The sequence below is a fragment of the Puma concolor genome, chromosome B4, assembly GCF_028749965.1.
Source record: "Puma concolor isolate L17-30 chromosome B4, mPumCon1.1.hap2, whole genome shotgun sequence".
Taxonomy (NCBI): Eukaryota; Metazoa; Chordata; class Mammalia; order Carnivora; family Felidae; genus Puma; species Puma concolor.
This window is the reverse complement of record NC_141673.1, coordinates 53,602,216-53,619,193: the sequence shown is the minus strand read 5'-3', so window position 1 is coordinate 53,619,193 and position 16,978 is coordinate 53,602,216. Positions and strand designations below refer to the sequence as shown.

Sequence of the window (16,978 nt, the reverse complement as noted above, 5' to 3'; positions counted from 1 at the left end):
GTCTACCCATTTTTACCACCAGAATGTTTTTGTATAGGACCGTTTTTATTATAAAAATAATACATTGGGTACACTTTCATGCCTTATTAAGAACATAATCTTTAGGGGCGCCTGGTGGCTCAATCGGTTGAGCGTCCGACTTCAGCTCAGGTCACGATCTCGCGGTCCGTGAGTTCAAGCCCCGCGTCAGGCTCTGGGCTGATGGCTCAGAGCCTGGAGCCTGCTTCCGATTCTGTGTCTCCCTCTCTCTCTGCCCCTCCCCCGTTCATGCTCTATCTCTCTGTGTCTCAAAAATAAATATATCCTGGTATACAATTTTATTATTTCAGATAAATTTATGCCAAATTTACTCAGTCAAAAAATATAAACATGTTTAAAGCTCTTAATACACATTTCGAAATTAGTTTCCCAGAAAGGTGGTGCCTATTTAAACTCCTAGTAGGAGCTAAATTCCCCCTGTGAATTTTACCTCCTGAAAAGCAAAACTGATCATTTTCCTTTTTTCAAAATAGTTGATAATTTGGTGACAATTATTTGGAAGATTGGATTTTTCCTTTTTTTATTACACATTTATATTTTTTCTTTTGACAATTGTTCTGTTTAGCAGTAGAATCTGGTTTTCTTTACACCACTTCCTTTTTATAGTGTTCCTTGTTGCATGTAATTTGCAGCTAATTTTCTATGTTCTTGCACTAAAACTATCAATTTTATCTCAATTATAGAGAGTCTCTAGTCCTTCTAGCTATAACTGCTCAGAGTTCACATATTAGAAGATTTCTCCTCCTTGCCCATACTTACATAATTTTCATAATATAGCGCAGGATTGGGCAAATGCTGGAACTGCTCTCCAAAAATCCTTGCTGCCCCCATTTTGTCATGGAATGGCTTTCCCATCTAGACTGGATCTCTGCTTCAGGTGCCTTTAAATTCATTTAAGTCATTACAGGTGTAAGTGAGTGGGCAATTTTCCCTCTGCATAAGGTCATCAATTCTTTGTTGCTGCCTCTCACTATTTTTTTAACATTTATTTTTGAGTAAAAGAGAAAGAGCACACACGCACACAAGTGCAAGTGGAGGAGGGGCAGAGAGAGAGAAGGAGACAGAATCTGAAGCAGGCTCCAGGTTCTGAGCTGTTAGCACAGAGCCCAATGTGGGGTTCAAACACACCACCTGCCGGATCATGACCTGAGCCGAAGTCAGACACTTAACTGACTGAGCCATTGAGGCTCGGGACTATCTCAGGCTATTAAACATACCCTCTGAAATAGTCACTTGAGGTTAGTATGTATCATTTCCTCATACACTTACAAATGCAGTCCAACCTAGCTTCTAGCCACTGTAATTCACATTGCAGAAAGAAACAAATATGCAACAAAAATTGCTTTAAGGCCCATCATCTCTACTTTTGAATCATCTGGCTTCTTTCAAGAGACAATAACATTTAAAACTCAAACTAATAAGGATGAAGTCAAGCTTTCACTTTTTGTGGATGACATGATTATTATACATGGAAAACCCGATAGACTCCACCAAAAGTCCGCTACAACTGATACATGAATTCAGCAAAGTCGCAGGATAAAAATCAATGTACAAAAATCAGTCGCTTTCTTATACACTAATAATGAAGCAACACAAAGACAAATAAAGAACTGATCCCATTCACAATTGCACCAAGAAGCATGAAATACCTGGGAATAAACCTAACCAAAGATGTAAAAGATCTGAATGCTGAAAACTATGGAAAGCTTATGAAGGAAATTGAAGAAGATACAAAGAAATGGAAAAACGTTCCGTGCTCATGGATTGGAAGATTAAATATTGTTAAAATGTCAATACTACCCAAAGCTATCTACACATTCAATGCAATCCCAGTCAAAATTGCACCAGCATTCTTCTCAAAGCTAGAACAAGCAATCCTAAAATTCGTATGGAACCACAAAAGACCCTGAATAGCCAAAGTAATATTGAAGAAGAAGACCAAAGCAGGAGGCATCATAATCCTAGACTTTAGCCTCTACTACAAAGCTGTAATCATGAAGACAACATGGTATTGGCACAAAAACAGACACATAGACCAATGGAATAGAATAGAAATCCCAGAATTAGACCCACAAAAGTATGTCCAACTCATCTTTGACAAAGCAGGAAAGAATATCCAATGGAAAAAAGACAGTCCCTTTTACAAATGGTGCTGGGAGACTAGATAGCAACATGCAGAAGAATGAAACTAGACCACTTTCTCACACCATTCACAAAAATAAAATCGATAAAGACCTGTATGTGAGACAGGAAACTATCAAAACCCTAGAGGAGAAAGCAGGAAAAACCTCTCTGACCTCAGCCGCAGCAATTTCTTACTTGACACATCTCCAAAGGCAAGGGAATTAAAAGCAAAAATGAACTATTGGGACCTCATGAAGATAAAAAGCTTCTGCACTGCAAAGGAAACAATCAACAAAACTAAAAGGCAACCAACAGAATGGGAAAAGATATTTGCAAACGACATATCGGACAAAGGGCTAGTATCCAGAATCTATAAAGAGCTCACCAAACTCCACACCTGAAAAACAAATAACCCAGTGAAGAAATGGGCAGAAAACATGAATAGACACTTCTCTAAAGAAGACATCCAGATGGCCAATAGGCACATGAAAAGATGCTCAACGTCTCTCCCCATCAGGGAAATACAAATCAAAACCACACTCAGATACCACCTCACGTCAGTCAGAGTGGCTAAAAATGAACAATCAGGAGACTATAGATGCTGGCAAGGATGTGGAGAAACGGGAACGCTCTTGCACTTTTTGTTGGTGGGAATGCAAACTGATGCAGCTGCTCTGGAAAACAGTGTGGAGGTTCCTCAAAAAATTAAAAATAGATCTACCCTATGACCCAGCAATAGCACTGCTAGGAATTTACCCAAGGGATACAGGAGTGCTGATGCATAGGGGCACTTGTACCCCAATGTTTCAACAAGAGCCAAATTGTGGAAAGAACCTAAATGTCCATCAACCGACGAATGGATAAAGAAATTGTGGTTTATATACACAACGGAATACTACATGGCAATGAGAAAGAATGAAATCTGGCCTTTTGTAGCAACGTGGAGGGAACTGGAGAGTGTGATGCTAAGTGAAATAAGCCATACAGAGAAAAACAGATAACATATGTTTTCACTCTTATGTGGATCCTGAGAAACTTAACAGAAGACCATGGGGGAGGGGAAGGAAAAAAAAAATTAGAGAGAGAGGGAGACAAACCATAAGAGACTCTTAAAAACTGGGATATGGGTATTGAGGAGGGAACCTGTTGGGTTGAGCACTGGGTGTGGTATGGAAACCAATTTGACAATAAATTTCATATTAAAAAAAACTCAAACTAATAATGTACTTAAACTAGTTAAAGATGTATTAGAAAGAATGAAAACTTTGGAAATAAGTAGACATGAACTAGCTGTGTAACTTTTGGTTGGCTTTTGAACCTAAATTTCTGTCTTTTCATTTACAGAATGGAATAAATAATACCCAACTTAGAGGTTGAGAGAATTAAATAGATAGTATAAGTGTGCTATCATTCAGAATCAAAATGTCCAATCCAACTCACACGTAAGGGAAATATCTAATACCAATATTTGCTAATCATTTCAAAAATACTGACAATGAAGAGGCACAAAGAAAGCAGAGAGGTCTGGGGTGCACTGTGTGGCCCTTAGGTCCTTTTGTCCCCAGGCCAAACCTATACTTTCTCCCAGAATAACAGATGAGGTCTCCAAATCAGTTTTTGTGAGTTTTTAACCTGATGTGGAAAGGAGCATTTAAGTTATAAAATGTCTTCATTTTATATACCAGAGACATTGTCCAAGGAGAAGTCTCATAGATCTATAGATTCTGGGTATATTTAGTTTAATTTTTTCTAACTTTTGTGGGGTTTTTTTTTGAGAGACAGAGCAAGAGCAGGGGAGGAGCAGTGAGAGAGGTAGACACAGAATCCAAAGCAGGCTCCAGGCTCCGAGCTGTCAGCACAGAGCCCAACGCAGGGCTTGAATCCACGAACGATGGGATCATGACCTAAGCCGAAGTCAGATGCTCAATCAACTGAGCCACGCAGGCACCCCTGGGTATATTTACTTTAAAAGATCCTTTAGCCAAGGACAGACTACTGAGAACATGTTATAGCTAAGGACTCTTCTCACTAGCAAATAGCTCCAATCTATTTGTCAGGAACCCTTGGCAAGGGGACTAAATCAGTCATCTGCCTTCTTTTCTTTTCCCTAGAAGAGTCCCTCAACCCCACCCCTCCCTATCCAGTAAAAAAAAAAAAAAAGTGAATGGCTCACAGACAAGCTACTTTAACAATTTCCTCCAAAAAGCTGTAAATCATTGATTATAGTGCCTCACACAAAGTACTTGCTTGATAAATTAACCTGATATTTTGAAGGCTATATGTATAAAATAGTCTTTAATGTAATGATTGATAGTCTCAAGTCAACAGCTGGTCAATTTCATCCCACAAAAAGTAATAAAAATGATCTAATAAGTCTCTTCTTGATAACTGATACTTGAAATTATCTCCTTTGCTCAAAGTATTTGCTACAACTGAATATAATGTTGGCATAAATATTATCAATTATCTGTAGCCCAGTATGAATGAGTTAATTTACCTGCACAATCATGAAACTTGGTGAATATATTGAGTAAATAACCGATCTTCCATGCTAGGAATTAATTTGTTTTTGATATCCAGGATTTACAGAATTTTCACTAATTGTGATATGCTGTGAAACCACTTCCTTAGATGGCAATGTACCATCAAAGAGAACATTGTAGAAGTGAGTAATCTCAAGGCAAGGTTATTGGATACAGGGTCTATTAGTTAACTGTTCCCTACACAAACTGAGATCCAGAAGGTTTCCTCAGAGAATAGAAACTTTGTTGGCATTTCTAAAAGAACTGCGAGTCTTCAAATTAGGAAGACATAGGAAATCTGCTTTAGGTCTTCAGAGGGAAGTTATTAGGAACATGTAGGCTCCAGGGAAAGAGGGGGGTCTGCCATCAAGGCTATACGACTGCTCAGTGAGGCAGGGCTTAAATGCTAGGTAAAATGAAATCAAATTTCAGTAGAGGGATGACTGCTTTGGACTATACTCAAACTGACTGAAAATCAAGTGGGTTAGTGGTAGATACTAGATTTCCAGGAACTCAGAATTGCCCAGAAGAGGTGAAGGTACTGACTTCAAAATAGAAGCAAGATGCCTAAGGCTCAGAAGAGGCCAGATAACAAGCCTCTTCATCACCCTGCAGTTGGGGTCCAGGCTACAAGGCAGGGATCTAAGAGGCTCCCGGCAGCTGCACAGTACAGCACAATTGGATCCAGAGAAGGTAATCTAGAAACACACAAGCTGGAGGAGAAAAAAGTAAGAAGTTTCGATGAAAGTCATAATTCCACTGGACATGAAAGTGAGGTCAGTACAAACAAACCTCGACCTGGGAGACTGGAGCTGGACACCTTAGTGGTTAAGAGCTTAGGCTGCGGAGGCAGAGAAGACCCAGGGTTGAATTTCAACTCTGCCCCTTCTGAGCTGAATGACTTTGGACAAGTTCTTTAACCTCTCTAGTCCTATTTCCTCATCTTTAAAATAGGGGACGTGATGGTGTTTACTTTTTAAGGATGTAGGAAAGCAAACTGAGATAATGCATATAATGTGTATGCCAGTAATATACAGGCATAGAAAATACTCTCAATAAACATTAGCTGCAATTATTTGTCTTGTTGAACACCTTTGCCCAACCTTTCATCTCATTTCCACCCTGGACAACATTAAAGAACTAAAGGAACTGGGAATGAGTTTATTGGCTCATTCAATCAGTATTGTCAAGGAGCCCATGCTCTGAGGCAGTCACTGTGGTAGGTGCTGGGATCCGGTGGTGAGCAAAGCATTCACAGTCCCTGTCCTCTGGAGCTTACAGTCTAGTGCACAGGCAATCATGAAAAACAAAATCATACAGATAAATGTTAAATTCCATGGATGACAAGTGCTGGGGGTGGGGGGCATGATGCAATGAGAGAGTATAACAGGGGAATTAAATTCAGTTTCCCCAGGGACATGACTACGGAGCTAAAATATGGAAGGAAGAATAAGAGCTAAGTCGGCCCAAAGAGAGTAGAGAAATCCAAGTGGAAGCACTGGCAGGTGAACATGGTCTGAGCCGGGAGAGAGCGTGGTTAGCAGGAGGCCCTGACAACAGAGCTGTGTTGCTAAAGCAAAGAGAATGAAAAAAGGAGGGGAGAGGAAAGTGAAGGGATAGGTAAGGAGAGCACCTATAGGACCTCTTAGGCCACATTAAGGGATTTTTGTTTTTATCCCAAGAGCAATCAGAAACTAAAGTATATTATTAACTGGGTTGAGGTGCCCCCCAAACACGATCCTTTTGAATATCGTCTAGCTCACCTGTTTAATGGAAGCGAAGAGACAAGTTAGGAGATGCTTGTGATTAGGGGAGGTTGGATTGGGGGTGTTGTAGAAGTAGCGGTAAGTAGATAAATGTGAGAGATATTTAAGTGGGAGAATTCACAAGACTTTAAGGTGGATTACATTGGAAAGTGAAGGAAAGAGGTGGTGTCCAGAACGAATCCAGCACTTTGGCCTTACCTAACCGGTCGGATGGTGATGCTCTTGCCCAAGACAGGAGGACGCTGAAAGGAGACTGGTTTGGGTGGGGGTGGGGACGGTAGTGCTGAGCGAGTGATAATTCAGTTTTGAGGGGTGTCTGGGTAGCTCACTCAGACTCTTGATTTTAGCGCAGGTCACGATCTCGATTCACGAGTTTTAGTCCCACGTTGGGCTCTGTGCTGAAAGCATGGAAACTGCTTGGGATTCTCTCTCTCTCAAAATAAATAAGTAAACTTAAAAAAAGGAATTCATTTTTGAAAATGTTGAGTTTGAGGTACATTAGAGATATAAAAGAGAATATGCCAAGCATTTGTACATCGAATCTGGAACTTTGAGGAGATATCTGGGCTGCACATATAAACTTGAGTTATCTACCACACAGCAATGAATTGTGAAGTCTCAGGAAAGGAGCAGAGGGACCCAGAGCAAGTCTTGAGCAACGTCTGCATTTATGGGGGTACACCCCCTCATTTTACCGGCCCTGGTCAGAGACTTGACTTCAGATAACTGAGAATAAGAAATCAGCACTAGATAACCAAATCCATTTGTATAACTTTGCATTTCTTTTCTTTTTTAAAAAATATTTTTAATGTATATTTATTTTTGAGAGAGAGAGTGCAAGCGGGGGAGGGCACTCTCTAGTTTTGAGAGAGAGAGACAGAGACAGAATCTAAAGCAGGCTCCAGACTCTAAGCTGTCAGCACAGAGCCTGATGTGGGGCTTGAACCCATGAGCCATGAGATCATGACCTGAGCCAAAGTCACATGCTTAACCGACTGAACCACCCAGGTGCCCCTTATTTTCTTTTTTTAAAAGGTCTTAGTTTATTAATCCTCTCATGAAATACCTGCATGATTAATCACCACGGATAGTTGCCGCAGAATTATTACTCCTTCTTTTTGCCGGCACCAACATTGGCTTGAGCAGTCCCCCTGACTTTCTTTACTCTGTTCTTGCATTCCTTTTGCTGTTTTCTTGATGTCTTTTTCTTCTCATACAAGCAATGTCCTGCAAGTCGATGTCTGGGTTCGTTTTCTGTACATAATCTGAGGAATCATAAGTCATGCCAAAGCCAGTTTTGCCACCACCACAATGGGTTCTGAATCCAAATACAAAGAGGACGTCTGGTGTGGTCTTGTCGTAGGTACTGTTGCCTTTCTGGGGTAAAGAACATCAATGACCCTCTGTTTCCACTGAGGTAGTCGGTTGGTCATGAACTTCCTGGTCCAGAAAGTTACTGTGTGGATCATGATGGCGGCCAAGCTTCTAACAGCCAAGGAGGTAAAGAGATGTTTTATTTTCTACTGAACATTTATATAAAGAAATTCCAGCTTTATCTTAGCTAAACTAAGGGTTTGAAAGAGAATTTTATATATTTCAGTCAAACAGAATAGGCAGGGACTTCAGTGCCCTTTCAATTGCCTTCAATTACCTGGGTGTAGTGGCTAAAGCTATAGACCCAAAGGGGAAAAAAAGCAGGGAGAGTTGACTTAGCAGGAGAGATGCAATCATCCAGGAGAGACGGTTTAAAGGAGAAGTTCCCAATTGTGTGTCCATCAGAATCATCGGAGAAACTTGGTAATATGCAAGTTCTCAGGAGTTACTTAAATTTTTGATTCAGTGGGTGATTCTTGGAACCTGTGTTTCAATATGTAACTGATCTTTCTGGTGAAAAGATCTGAGGAACACATTTTAAGAAATGTCTCTTTAAAAGGTAACTGCTCCCAGGGACTTCTAGTTTTACCAAAATCCAGCCAAATGTCTCAACAACATTTATTTAAAAGTTCTTCCTTATCTCGCTGATTTTGTTTGCCATATTTATTACATACGAATTCCTTATACATATTTGGATCTATTCATGGATTTTATGTCCTATGCTATGTACTGTTCTATTTACAGGTCACACGATGGTAACTATTGAGACTTTGTAATATGTTTTAGTACCTGATACTTTCACTGCTCTTCTAAGAGATATCCTGGCTATTTGTTTCTTGCACCATTTTTTTGTATGAGTTGGAGGATCTATATGTTTTTTCCTTCCTCATTCTTTCTCTTCCTCTCTCTCTTTCCCCTACCTTCTTTCTTTTTTCATCCTTCAGTAGAGATGTGCTCATTTTCTTGCCTCATGTTCTTATTAGCCCAGGTTCTCACTCAGTAGAGGGAGAGGGGAAAAATTGGAGAAGTCATTATCCTATTTGTCAAGACAAACTTGATTTGCTTGAGGACCGGAGAAAGGCAAGCCAAAGGTTTTATGCTCAATATTTTAATGGGAACCACATTAAATGCATATTTTACTTTAGGTAGAACTGCAATCTTACGATTTTGAATCTTGCTATTCCAAATAATAGTACATATACTAAAAATCTTGTGTGTGTGTACGTGTTCTTCAGGAACATGTTAATGTTTCTCATAAAGGCTTTATCTGTTTCTTGTTAAATGTATTCCTAAGTGTTTAATCATCTTGTTGCTATTGTAGGTGAGATTTTCTTCCATTATATCTTTCAGTTAATTGTTAGATGTATTTTAGAAGGCATTAGTTCTGCATATTTTTATTCCACAATGTCTTCTTGAAGTCTCTTGTTACTTGTACTTTTTCAGTTGAATCTTTTTTTTTTAAATTTTTTTTTTCAACGTTTATTTATTTTTGGGACAGAGAGAGACAGAGCATGAATGGGGGAGGGGCAGAGAGAGAGGGAGACACAGAATCGGAAACAGGCTCCAGGCTCTGAGCCATCAGCCCAGAGCCTGACGCGGGGCTCGAACTCACGGACCGCGAGATCGTGACCTGGCTGAAGTCGGACGCTTAACCGACTGCGCCACCCAGGCGCCCCTCAGTTGAATCTTTAAGAATTACCTGCTTAATAATCAAGATATCTAGAAATAATAATAATTTTATTACTTCTCTAAATTTCATGCCTCTAAGTTATCCACTTATTAAGTTGTATTAGATAATACACATTAAGATATTATCATGTTAAGAAATTGTTCATTTTGTTAAGTGTTGTTATCAAGACTGGGTGTTGGATTATGTTAAAAGTCACTTTCAGGAGCACCTGGGAGGTTCAGTTGGTTAAGTGCCTGACTCTTGATTTTGACTCAGGTCATGATCTCACGGTTCGTGAGTTCGAACCCCACATCAGGCTCTGCACTTAGAAGGCGGAGCCTGCACTGCTTGGGATTTTCTCTCTCTCTCTTTCTCTCTCAAAATAAGTGATTAGAGAGGATCATATATATTTCCTCTATACTGTGTTAGCACTCCTTATAATAAATATATTATATTTCTTAGTATTGAACAATATTTACGTATTTCTGGCTTAAACCCTATTTGGTCATGATGTACTATCGTTTTTTAAGGTGATGCTGAATTCTGTTCGCTAATATTTACTTAAGATTTTGTCTTATGTTCATAAGTATATTGCAATGTAATTTTTAGAAATTCGGCAATGTTTAAGGATAATTTGACCCAGACCGTAGTTGGTTTTCTGTCCTCCTGCTGAGAGCCCTACCTGTTGGTTCACCATAATCTGAGCCTAGCTCTCTTTCTCGTCAAAACATGAACCTGAGCTAGACCTTGTCTCCTGACCAACTTGAATTCTGAGTCTTACACATGTGTTTTGGAACCTTTTTGCTTTTCTTTTTACAGACTTTCTGGTCCACCCCCCCCCCCCCCATTTGATGGTCATCATATGGTTGGTTTCTGTTCCAGGTTCCTAATCCTATTTAGGCTGAATTCCAAATAATTCCTGTTTGTCTCCTTCCCATCTTCTGCATTTAATTTGCTCCCTGGGGACCATGTGACAAATCTTTAAGGACTAAATATTAATTACTTCTGCTGGTGGACATTAAACAACTAGTCCTTTACTGCCCCCTTGAGGACCTTGGCCACCACACACCTTGTGACCCATCTTGTGGGGAGAGGTGTTTATCCCTCCCCATATGACCATTCTCTCCTGAACAGGAACTAGGCACAAAGAATGAACTGCACTGAGAGGGGTGAAGAAGACAAGGATGACACCCATTTCTGCCTTTGAAGAACTTAAAAACGAGGCGGACAGAGGGGAAGTAAGGCTTATCTGTGTGCATTTAGGGCTTGAGGGTGGTGAAGGAGGATGTTGTTAACCAGGCACAAAGATAGCTGTAAGTCCCGGGAGCCCTACAGGGACAGTATAAAGGATTGCAGTAGTAGTTGAGGAAAAGGGAAGACAGAAGTCACTGCGATAGTAGAAGACTTCATGGAAGATATGTTTCAGAGCTGGTCTTTGAAAGGTGAAAAGACATGCACGAGCCAGCAGGACAGGTTCTCTTGTGGGGAGATGGCATGAGTACAGCCATCAGAAGCAAAAATGTGTGAAGCACAGGAAGGGGATATTCTGACTAGAGTGAAGAATTTTCATGGGGCAGCAGGATGAGAGAAAAGCTAGAAAGGTAGTTTAAATCCAAATTGGAAGGCAATTTACATTTATTTCATCACTAATGGAAGGTTTTCCCTGAAAGCAGATTTTCTTAGTAGGCGAATAGTGAAGGGCATTAAAGGGAGCGGTACAAGAAGGGAACAGGTGTCGAAGGAATAAAAGGGTTCCGAATAAAAAGGTTGAGTGGTAGGGAAATGGATAAAAGAAAAAGGTCAATCCTTCAGTTTTTTTCTAGAGTGTCCTCATTCAGAGAGTGGGGGGTACATAAAAGGGTTGTGTGCTATGTGACATAAGTGAAGATCTGTTCTGTAGAATATAACAAGTACGCTACACAAACCTTCCAGAAGAATGGCTGTGCGCGCACACATTGTGTGTGTGTGTGTGTGTGTGTGTGTGTGTGTTTAAATTTTTTTTTTTAATTTTTTTTTCAACATGTATTTATTTTTGGGACAGAGAGAGACAGAGCATGAACAGGGGAGGGGCAGAGAGAGAGGGAGACACAGAATCGGAAACAAGCTCCAGGCTCTGAGCCATCAGCCCAGAGCCTGACGTGGGGCTCGAACTCCCGGACCGCGAGATCGTGACCTGGCTGAAGTCGGACGCTTAACCGACTGCGCCACCCAGGCGCCCCTGTGTGTGTGTGTGTTTAAACTAGTAGTCCAGGGATAAAAGCTTTTGTATATAACAGTCCAGATATTTGCTACTGCTTGCCACCATCGGTGCATCACAGACATCTCCCTGCCCTCCAGAGATATGTTACTCTTTCCAGTGTTTGGTAATTTCATGAAGCAGAGAGAGTTTCTAAGTGGAGTTGAGTTTCTACAAGGATCTTGTTGTTTTAGATGTCCTGATGAAATCACTGGTTGGTTGTTTAAAAAAAAAAGGGAGGGGTGACATAATAAAATTTTCAATTCAGTGGAAGTAACAGCATACCTAACTTGCATAGTAATTGTATCATTTATTTCTTGCTCTAATAACAAAACACTCCCAAATTTAGTGGCTTACAACAGCAATAAACATTCATTATCCCACATGGCTTTGCATGTCAGAAATTCAGGAGCAAATTAGCTCAGTGGTTCTAGCTCAGAGTCTCTCATGAGGCTATACCCATGGCAGCAATCATCCCAAGGCTTGACTGAGCTGGAGAAGGTGCTTCCTAGGTGGCTCATCTATATGGCAGGCCAGACACAGAGGGACGATGAGATGGAAAATAGCAAAGATAGATAAAAAGATATAGAGGACAGAGTGAAAAGGTCCAACTTGCATCTTGCTAGAGTTCCAAAAGGAGAGCATAAAGAAAATAGGGGAGAGGCAGTACTGAAATAGATAATGGCTGAGAATTTTCCTGAATTAATGAAAGAAATCAACCCTTAGGTTGGGGAAAGCCAATAAATAAGACAAATAGAAAAGAAAAAAAAGGAAAAGAAAAATCTTCAGTTCAAAAGACTAATATCAAAGGGAAAAAAAAAGCAAACATAGAAAAAGCAGGAGAAATAGAAAATCCAAAATGTAAAATAAGAGGAGAGAGGTAAATCCAAGTATGTCCATAATGATAGGCAGTATAAGTGATTAAAATTAGTTAAAAGGCAAAAATTGTCATACTTGAAAAAAACGAGTCAAGCTATACATGGCTAAAAGGAGACATATCAAAGTACAAGGACATGAAGAAGTTGAAAATAAAATAATGGGAAAAGATTTACCAGGCACAGACAGAACAGGAAGAAGAGGAGGATGTGGGGGAGGAAGAGGAAAAGGAAGCTGACCGTGGCTCTAAGTCTAGCATAGATAGGGATAAAGAGAGCCAGCACTTGTTGGCAAAAGGTTTAAAGCTCCAGAAGATGGATACAGTTGCCAGATTTAGCAAATAAAAATACAGGACACCTGGCTAAATTGTACCTTTAGAAAAACAACAAGTTCTCTTTACTATAAATACTTCCCAAATACTACATGGCATAGTCATACTAAAAAATTATTCATTGTTTACCTTAAATTCAAAGTACCTAAGCATGTTATATTTTATCTTGCAACCCTAAAAGATGATTGTATTTCATAACAGCTTCAAAATATATAAAGAAAATATTGACAGAGTAAAAAGAGCTGAGTAGAGAAACTGAGAAATCTCCTTATAACACAGTGGGAGATTTTAACAAATCCCTCACTAACTGAAAAATATAAAAGCTTATTCTAATGAATATATGTGTAAGATGAGTGTGAATATACAGTAAAACCTTGGATTGCGAGTAACTTGTTCTATGAGTGCTGCAAGATGAGCAAACCTTTCTAATAAATTTTAACTTGATAAATGAGCGATGTCTTACAATATGAATAGTACATGATGCCGAACGTCACATGTCACATGATCACAACTGAGCCAATGGTTCTCTCCCTCTCTCTCTCACTCTCTCTCCCCCTTCTGTGAAGATTGTGGGTGATTGTTAATGCAATATCACATTTCTGCGAAATCCTCAAAAGGAGGCAAAAGCAAGTGTCATTGGATAGGTTCCTCGTTAAAATTGCACAAAAAGGAAAGATTCCATTAAGCCAACAGATAGCAGTGATTCCATTAGTGGTAGTGAAAGTCGTCCTACACAATGACCCTCCTCTCTCTTGTCTTCCCTACACCAGCCACGAAGGTTTTCTAAGGTCAGTGCAGGTCAATTTGTTTGGTTTTCTTTATATTTTGTATTTTGTTTATTATTTTGTATTATATTACAGTATTGTACTCATTTTTACATGAATATTTTTGGGTTGTGGAATGAATCATCTGAGTTTCCATTATTTGTTATGGGGAAATTTGCTTTGATATACAAGTGCTTTGGATTACAAGCATGTTTCCGGAATGAATTATGCTCACAAAGCAAGGTTGTACTGTATATGTATATACAAAGTTGTATATACACAAACAAAAAATAGCATACACATTTTTCTTCCATTCCCAAATGGAACATTTACAAAATTGATCACTTACCAGGTCACATGATAAGCCTCAATAAAGTTAATCAATTTCTATCTGAAGCCTGTTATAGAATACATTCTGTGACTTCTATGCACATGAGTTAGAAATCGTTAATAATAGAAAACAAATACATCCATTAGGAAACAAAAATAAAATTGATCATCTCAAACATCCAACACCTAAGAGAAGACAGTTACAGGGAAATTAGAGAATACTTGGGATTGAAGGAGCTTTCAAAACTCACGTACCAAAACTTGTGGGATACGGCAAAAATGGTATTTCACAGGAGACTTACAGCCTTAAATGTTTATCTTAGAAAAGAAGACAGGTTAAAAAGAGGGAAGGTAGGTATTCAACTTAAGTAGTTAGAAAAATGGATTACGTACAGAGAAAGGAGAAGGAGAGAAATAAAACATAAGAGCACATGGAATAAAATGCAAATCAAAGATTTGCTAGAGAAGACCAACAAGGCCAAAGCCAGTCCCTAGGAAAAGCTAATAAAATCGAAAACAACTGGCACAATTAATAACGACAATGAAGAACACACAAAAAAGTATTTAAAAAGGAAACAGACTGCAATTCTAGATAGATTGAAAGTTAAAAATGTAGTTAAGTAGTATATAGCAGTCCATTTGAAGACTTAGAAGTAAGAGGAAATTTTCTCAGAAAAATTAACTTTTGAGTACTGCAGGTAAAGGAGAATGCTTGAATTATATTATACTGTATGGAATTATTTTCTATGAAAATTCATTAACAGTTAAAATCTTTTCCACAAAGTAGAAACTAGTCTAGGAGTTTTCTTGGAACAAAATTCAACAATTATGCCTGATAAATTTCTTAGAAATAGGGAATAAGAGGAGTCTGAAAAAGGTTGCTACCTCAAAACTGGCTGCAAAACTAGTATTTTAAAAAGTGATACAATGGAGCATGTGGATGTCTCAGTAGGTTGAACGTCCAACCTTGATTTCAGCTCAGGTCATGATCCCAGGGTTGTGGGATCGAGCCCCATGTTGGGCTCCATGCTGAGGGTGGATTTTCTCCCCCTCTGCCCCTTGCCCACTCACATGTGTCTTAGAGGCCTTAAACTCAGAAGCTTTCCATAGTCCCTGAAAAGGGGAAGACATTACCTAAGAAGAGAGTGTCTGCCTGGGCAGGGCTGAAATAAGGGAAGGCTTCTCACAGCAGAGACTGTGAGTGGATGACCCGTAGACAAGATTTGGCTCGGGCCTCATCTTGGAACATCGCAGAGACAGCCATGGTGGGGCCAATCAGCAGGAGTAACTGTATCACTGTGAGAAGAATAATTGTGTCCTATGTATGCCACCAGACCAGATGGCATGGTGCATGGACAGAAAGGGGTGGGCATAGAGGCAAAAGGCCAAGAGCCATAGAAGATCTCAGGCAAGGCCAATAAAGACTCTGAGGACACAGGTGGACTCCCTGTCTCCACCACCATGGTGTTACATGAGCTTTTTCTTGCCTTTGATATGCTGGGAAGGAAGATAGTAGGAGAAGGGAAGAGAAGGAGCCTAAGCAGAAATTTGATATTCGAAACAGACCAATTTAAATCCTAAATTGATTGCATAATCATTTGAGAGTAACTGTTTTAAACCAGGTTTGGCTACACAGTTTTTATCATAAAACCCAAATATGGAATCATGAGCAAGATGAATTTTAGTTCCAAAGAAATAGTTACATGTCTAAAACTGGTTTGTTTCTATATATTTAAAACTCAAGAGGGGCACCTGGGTGGTTCAGTCAATTAAGCGTCCAACTTCCACTCAGGTCATGATCTCACAGTTTGTGAGTTCGAGCCCCGGGTCGGGCTCTGTGCTGACAGCTCGGAGCCTGGAGCCTGCTTCAGATTCTGTGTCTCCCTCTCTCTCTGCCCCTCCCCTGTTCATACTCTTTCTGTCTCTCTCAAAAATAAACATTAAAAAAATGTTTTAAAAAAACAAGGTGTCAGCATTATTATTGCCATTTCATAGATGAGAGAAGTTATATGCATTCTCTCTAGATTAGAGCATAGAACAGGAAAATGGTTTTTCTAGAGCATAGAACAGGAAAAGTAGAAGGTTTATCAGACATGCATTTGCTCGAAAGCTCACTCTCTTCCCACCTCAGTAGGAGCTGACTTGTAATGGGAAAATGGTAAAGTGGTGCCTCTCTTTCCACAGTATGACATTCGTCGGTGTGGGTCTTGTGCTTGTTTATATCGCCTTATGATTGCCACAAGGCACCCACATTAGGTACATAATGAATATAATCACAGCAACTGCCTAGTATTACTGAAACTTCATGCAAGGACATCTCATTCCCTACAATTGTTATATGTGATGACTACTTAGCGAACAAGAACATCTCATTGAAAGTGAATGTTAGTTCTGGTAAGATATAATTATTCTCTTCTACTCTGCTCAAGAAAGAACAGAAACTCTCCAGTCAGATGCAGCTTAATTTTTTCAATCTGCAGTTAACACAAATTCAGCATTCTGCTGTAGGTGCTCTCCTTCTCACAAAGCTGAATCTCAACAAATAAAAACACAAGCCCCATGGCCCCACCCCACAATACATAGCTTCTTCCTTCACTGGGGGTGAGGGCAAGTTTCCCAGCAGGGTGCCTAACTCAATATACTGCACTACTGTAAGCCTAATTAGTTCCCAAGGCTTGTTCAGCTTTTCTGATTTTGCCTCCTATGAAGATGGAGTGGCCATATGCGGATAGCTTACCTCCAGCTCTGTGCCAGGAAGCCCCGAAAAGGACAGAGGCAGCTTTTTGGTTCTGGGTCTGCCCCTCTATCCACATGGCTCCTACTGCCCTTATGCACCCTGCCCCCACCCCAATACAATGGACGGGACTCTGGTAAGCAGACAGAGCATTTCTCTCACAGAAGAGATATGGCCAAAAGGAGCAATAACAGTTTTATCAAAAGGTGACCA

The 16,978-nt window shown here is 39.8% G+C and overlaps 1 pseudogene; it reads right to left on the bottom strand.

Moving 5' to 3' along the window:
• Positions 1-7,556: 7,556 nt before the first annotated feature.
• LOC112863621 (small ribosomal subunit protein eS24 pseudogene) lies at positions 7,557-7,920 on the bottom strand (annotated as a pseudogene).
• Between the last annotated feature and the right edge of the window lie 9,058 nt (positions 7,921-16,978).